Source organism: Oncorhynchus gorbuscha, unplaced genomic scaffold (assembly GCF_021184085.1).
Source record: "Oncorhynchus gorbuscha isolate QuinsamMale2020 ecotype Even-year unplaced genomic scaffold, OgorEven_v1.0 Un_scaffold_2775, whole genome shotgun sequence".
Taxonomy (NCBI): Eukaryota; Metazoa; Chordata; class Actinopteri; order Salmoniformes; family Salmonidae; genus Oncorhynchus; species Oncorhynchus gorbuscha.
In genome coordinates, this window is record NW_025747195.1 from 10001 (window position 1) to 17163 (window position 7163).

Genomic DNA, 7163 nt, shown 5'->3' on the forward strand with positions numbered 1-7163 from the left:
ACACACCTGGTGAGAGTGGACACTTCTGGACACCTGGTGAGTGGACACTTCTGGACACCTGGAGAGGGACACTTCTGGACACCTGGTGAGAGTGGACACTTCTGGACACCTGGTGAGAGTGGGCACTTCTGGACACCTGGTGAGAGTGGACACTTCTGGACACCTGGTGAGAGTGGACACTTCTGGACACCTGGTGACCCATCTGGATTAATCTAGACACCTGGTGACCCATCTAGACACCTGGTGACCCATCTAGACACCTGGTGACCCATCTGGACACCTGGTGACCCATCTGGACACCTGGTGACCCATCTGGATTAATCTAGACACCTGGTGACCCATCTGGATTAATCTAGACACCTGGTGACCCATCTGGACATCTGGACACCTGACACCTGTGACCCATCTAGACACCTGGTGACCCATCTGACACCTGGTGACCCATCTGGATTGACCTAGACACCTGGTGACCCATCTGGATTAATCTAGACACCTGGTGACCCATCTGGACACCCTGGTGACCCATCTGGATTAATCTAGACACCTGGTGACCCATCTGGATTAATCTAGACACCTGGTGACCCATCTGGATTAATCTAGACACCTGGTGACCCATCTGGATTAATCTAGACACCTGGTGACCCATCTGGACACCCATCTGGACACCTGGTGACCCATCTGGACACCTGGTGACCCATCTGGACAATCTAGACACCTGGTGACCCATCTGGATTAATCTAGACACCTGGTGACCCATCTGGATTGATCTAGACACCTGGTGACCCATCTGGATTAATCTGGACACCTGGTGACCCATCTGGATTAATCTAGACACCTGGTGACCCATCTAGATTAATCTAGACACCTGGTGACCCATCTGGATTGATCTAGACACCTGGTGACCCATCTGGATTAATCTGACACCTGGTGACCCATCTGGACACCTGGTGACCCATCTGGACCCATCTAGACACCTGGTGACTCATCTAGACACCCTGGACTGACCCATCTGGACACCTGGTGACTCATCTAGACACCTGGTGACTCATCTAGACACATCTAGACACCTGGTGACCCATCTAGACACCTGGTGACACTTGGACACATCTAGACACCTGGTGACCCATCTAGACACCTGGTGACACTTGGACACATCTAGACACCTGGTGACCCATCTAGACACCTGGTGACCCATCTGGATTAATCTAGACACCTGGTGACACCTGGACAAGCTTATCCTAGATCTGTGCCTAAGAGCAACTTCTACCCCAAGCTACTAAATCACTTGTGCTTCCATCCATCCACTCATACAGGCCCAAATGGACCTTTTTCCCTATAGTGCACTACTTTTGACATGGGACTATAAGGCTCTGGTCAGAAGTAGTGCCTATAAAGGGAATACTAGGTTGATCGTATTCTCATGTCTGTCTGTCTGTCTGTGTCTGTCTGTAACCTAGTTATCTCAGTGGTCAACCCTTACATAGAGTCATAGCTATGTAGTGAGACTATGCAGGATTTTGTTCCTGACTACCACCAACACACTTTGAATATAGCTAATCAAGTGGATTATTCAAAATCAGGTGGGTTAGTGCAGGGCTGGAACCAAAGCCTGCACAGCTTGTTGGTGGCCACTGGTATAAAGGGACAATCTGGGACTGATGCACTTCTAGGGTTGGTGGCCACTGGTTTAAAGGGGCAATCTGGGACTGATGTTCTTCTAGGGTTGGTGGCCACTGGTTTAAAGGGACAATCTGGGACTGATGGTCTTCTAGGGTTGGTGGCCACTGGTTTAAAGGGGCTGGGACTGATGTTCTTCTAGGGTTGGTGGCCAGGTTTAAAGGGGCAATCTGGGACTGATGTTCTAGGGTTGGAGGCCACTGGTTTTAAAGGGGCAATCTGGGACTGATGTTCTCTTATGTTCTTCTGATGTTCTTCTAGGGTTGGTGGCCACTGGTTTAAATGGGTAATCTGGGACTGATGTTCTTCTAGGGTTGGTGGCCACTGGTTTAAATGGGGCAATCTGGGGACTGATGTTCTTCAGGGTTGGTGGCCACTGGTTTAAAGGGGCAATCTGGGGATCTGCTCGTCATCAATCTGGGACTGATGGTCTTCTAGGGTTGGTGGCCACTGGTTTAAAGGGGCAATCTGGGACTGATGGTCTTATAGGGTTGGTGGCCACTGGTTTAAAGGGGCAATCTGGGACTGATGGTCTTCTAGGGTTGGAGGCCACTGGTTTAAATGGGCAATCTGGGACTGATGTTCTTCTAGGGTTGGTGGCCACTGGTTTAAAGGGGCAATCTGGGACTGATGTTCTTCTTGGGTTGGTGGCCACTGGTTTAAAGGGGCAATCTGGGACTGATGGTCTTCTAGGGTTGGTGGCCACTGGTTTAAAGGGGCAATCTGGGACTGATGTTCTTCTAGGGTTGCTGGTTTAAAGGGCAATGGGACTGATGCACTTCTTGGGGTTGGTGGCACTGGCAATCTGTAGTTCCGCGACATCACACCGCTTGAGTTCCCTCTCTCCTCCAATCATACACAGTAGTGTAGTGACGTCAGCGGCAACCTCACGGCTAACCAATCAGTAAGAGTGTCGTTGTGCTGTGGTTAGGACCATTGGAACAGTAGCATGTTATCCAGTGTTACTGTCGTTGTATATCTATCATACCTGTATAACTAACAGTTATCTGAACACTCCACATGAACACTTGATGAAGGAATGTGTATAACAAAAATAAATTAAATAATATGAATCTGAGGATCAATCGTGGTGTTTGATTATTTGACGAAACTGATGTTTTTGAGGGACATTGTTTGTTTGTGGGCGACTGTCTTCTTCATCACATCCTACAGGAGGCCTGGTGCTGTAAAAGAGATTTACAGTAACCCAGCCTAGACCCTAATGAGAGAGATTTACAGTAACCCAGCCTAGACCCTAATGAGAGAGATTTACAGTAACCCAGCCTAGACCCTAATGAGAGAGATTTACAGTAACCCAGCCTAGACCCTAATGAGCGAGATTTACAGTAACCCAGCCTAGACCCTAATGAGAGGGATTTACAGTAACCCAGCCTAGACCATAATGAGAGGGATTTACAGTAACCCAGCCTAAACCCTAATGGAAGAGCTTTACAGTAACCCAGCCTAGACCATAATGAGAGAGATTTACAGTAACCCAGCCTAAACCCTAATGAAAGAGCTTTACAGTAACCCAGCCTAGACACTAATGAAAGAGCTTTACAGTAACCCAGCCTAGACACTAATGAAAGAGCTTTACAGTAACCCAGCCTAGACCCTAAAGAAAGAGATTTACAGTAACCCAGCCTAGACCCTAATGAAAGAGCTTTACAGTAACCCAGCCTAGACCCTAATGAAAGAGATTTACAGTAACCCCAGCCTAGACCAAGAGCAAGCAAAGCAGAAAGCCAGACCACAGTGGCTGAGCAAAAAGCAGAAGCGCGAGGTGCGTACTGGCGTCAGAGAGACTGTGTTACAAACGGAGCAGTTTAATAATACAAATCACAGTGAACAAAACAATAAATAAATACAATGGTGATGAAACCCTTCGCAAGCCAGACATAACGTGGACAAACTCTTACAATCAACAATACCGGACAAGGACATGGAGGGGGGAACAGAGGGTTAAATACACAACATGTAATTGATGGAATTGAAACCAGGTGTGAGGGAAGACAAGACAAAACAAATGGAAAGCAGAAGCCAGACCACAGTGGCTGAAAGGCGTAGTGAGGTGCGTAGTGAGGTGCGTAGTGAGGTGCGTAGTGAGGTGCATATTGGGGTGCGTACTGGCATCAGAGAAGTCAGACCACAGTGGCTGTAAGGCGTAGTGAGGTGCGTAGTGAGGTGCGTAGTGAGGTGCGTAGTGAGGTGCGTAGTGAGGTGCGTATTGAGGTGCGTACTGGCATCAGAGAAGTCAGACCACAGTGCTGTAAGCGTAGTGAGGTGGGTAGTGAGGTGCGTATGCTGAGGTGCGTAGTGAGGTGCGTAGTGAGGGCGTACTGAGGTGCGTACTGGCATCAGAGAAGTCAGACCACAGTGGCTGTAAGGCGTAGTGAGGTGCGTAGTGAGGTGCGTACTGAGGTGCGTAGTGAGGTGCGTACTGAGGTGCGTACTGGTGTCAGAGAGACTGTGTTCCAACAGAGTAGTTTAATAATACAAATCACAGTGAACAAAAACAATAAATCAATACAATGGGGATGACACCCCTTCGCACACCAGACATAACGTGGACAAACTCTTACAATCAACAATACCGACAAGGACATGGAGGGGGAACAGAGGGTTTAATACACAACATGTAATTGATGGAATTGAAACCAGGTGTGAGGGAAGACAAGACAAAACAAATGGAAAATCAAAAGGTGGATCGGCGATGGCTAGAAGGCCGGTGACGTCGAACGCCGCCCGAACTAGGAGAGACCACGGGGACAGTGGCCCGTATACAACTGACTGTTCACAACATATTTGGCACAACGGGGTTGGGATGCCAGTTGTATCAGAGTTTTTCTGCACACAAATAAACTACACAAGCGTGTGGGATGCCAGTTGTATCAGGACACACAAATAAACTACACAAGCGTGTGGGATGCCAGTTGTATCAGAGTTTTTCTGCACACAAATAAACTACACAAGCGTGTGGGATGCCAGTTGTATCAGAGTTTTTCTGCACACAAATAAACTACACAAGTTTTTCGTGCAGGATGCCAGTTGTATCAGAGTTTTCTGCACACAAATAAACTACACAAGCGTGTGGGATGCCAGTTGTATCAGAGTTTTTCTGCACAAAATAAACCACACAAGCGTGTGGATGCCAGTTGTATCAGAGTTTTTCTGCACACAAATAAACTACACAAGCGTGTGGGATGCCAGTTGTATCAGAGTTTTTCTGCACACAAATAAACTACACAAGCGTGTGGGATGTATCAGAGTTTTCTGTACACAAGCGTGTGGGATGCCAGAGTTTTTCTGCACACAAATAAACTACACAAGCGTGTGATGCCAGTTGTATCAGAGTTTTTCTGCACACAAATAAACTACACAAGCGTGTGGGATGCCAGTTGTATGCCAGTTGTATCAGAGTTTTTCTGCACACAAATAAACTACACATCGCTCAATGGATCTGCAACACCCTCTTCATTGCATCACAAAAACAAATCAGATCACAACCATTGTGTCCAATGTGTTGTAGATCAGTTGGCAGAACTCGAGTGTGAACGGGGCCAAAACTACAAAACACAAACCTAAGCTGTGACTGAGTGGAACAGACAGTGAAACTGAGACTCGGGGCTAACGGACAGCTGAATGATTTTGCACGCCCATGATTTTTCAGTTTTTGATTTGGTAAAAAAGTTTGAAATATCCGATAAATGTCGTTCCACTTCATGATTGTGTCCCACTTGTTGTTGATTCTTCACAAAAAAAAAATACAGTTTTATATCTTTATGTTTGAAGCCTGAAATGTGGCAAAAGGTCGCAAAGTTCAAGGGGCCGAATACTTTCGCAAGGCACTGTACATACATACATACATAGTTGTAGTACTATATAGATACATAGATATTCTACATATTCTACATACACAAGCCATCAGTGTGTTCCTAAGAGTTAAATACACAACTCTTAATACTATATTTGAAAGGGCTGTTCCTCTGAAATCTTCATTCACCATGATTCCCTAGGGTCTTCCTCCAGTTATCCCCGTTTTAAAAAGACCACTCTGTCGATTTTTGAACCGTTTCCCACTGAGAAACGACAGCGCCAGTGGAAATACATTCAGGTTAATGCAGTTTACAGATTTACCCACTTCTCGTTTGATTTCAGCTCTCCGGTGTTTCCCCCGATTAGATACAATCTGACCCAACCATCCATTCCCGTCGTTAAAAAAATGCTTGCCCCCAGCTCGTTGCCGTGGGTAATTGAGCCACCTCCTAATTTTTTTTTTACCAGTTGTAAGACAGTGCAGTGAATGTATTCAGTGACTGAGTAGAAGTTGTTGCCGTGGTAACGAGCCACCTCTTGGGGGAAAAAACAAAAAATGGCTGCCAGAAGAGAACAGCAGCAACTGTGTGTAACTGTAGCAACCGTTCCCTTCGGGTGTTCCATCCAGAGACACGCCCCTTTTCACACCTCCGTCCATCTGTCCATCAACCCATCCCATTAAATTACTAAGTTGCTCTACAAATGAAGTTGTATTGAATTGAATTCCTTCATTCATCTATCCCCCCCCGGAGTCCATTTTAAAAAATGGCTGCCACTGTCTCTTCCACCACTAGTTGGTCACACGTTGATCCTTTAGGACAGGAAGGGGGGGAAGAGACAAGGTCCAAGACAAACTATTGTACACATTAAAACATTCCAGGACAAAACTGAAGTTGTACTGAATTGAAATCCTTCTATCCATCTATTCCTCTCTCCTTTCTCTTCCTGTCACTACATCTCTCTCCTTTCTCTTCCTGTCACTACATCTCTCTCCTTTCTCGTCCTGTCACTACATCTCTCTCCTTCCTCTTCCTGTCACTACATCTCTCTCCTTTCTCTTCCTGTCACTACATCTCTCTCCTTTTCTTGAGGGTGTCACTACATCTCTCTCCTTTCTCTTCCTGTCACACATGGTCTCTCTTTCTCTTCCTGTCAAAAAGCTAGGATATGGGTTTAATTCCTTTCTCTTCCTGTCAAATGTATGCTCCTTGACTTCTCCGGTCACTGCTACATCTCTCTCTCTTTCTCGTCCTGTCACTACATCTCTCCTTTCTCTTCCAGTCACTACATCTCTCTCCTTTCTCTTCCTGTCACAACATCTCTCTCCATTCGTCTGTCCTGTCCACCAGGCTGCGGAGAGGAAGGGAGCAGAAGAAGAAGTCGAACAGCTTCACTTTACGGAGTTGAGGGTGGTCCGTCTCCAGTCTCTCTCCATCTTCACCTGCAGATAATCATAATGGCAGCAACACCTAGCAACACACATGGTTCATCATTTAGGATAATCAGTTGCAACAGGAGCTTGCAAAAGCTAGGATAGTGGGTTTAATTCCCAACAGCCCCCATTTAAAATGTAATGGCAAGCATGACTAAGTGTCTCCGGATAGAATTATCTGCTAAATGGTAATATATGTTACCTGCCCGGCAGCTTCAGAAGGGAGGAGTCACAGTCC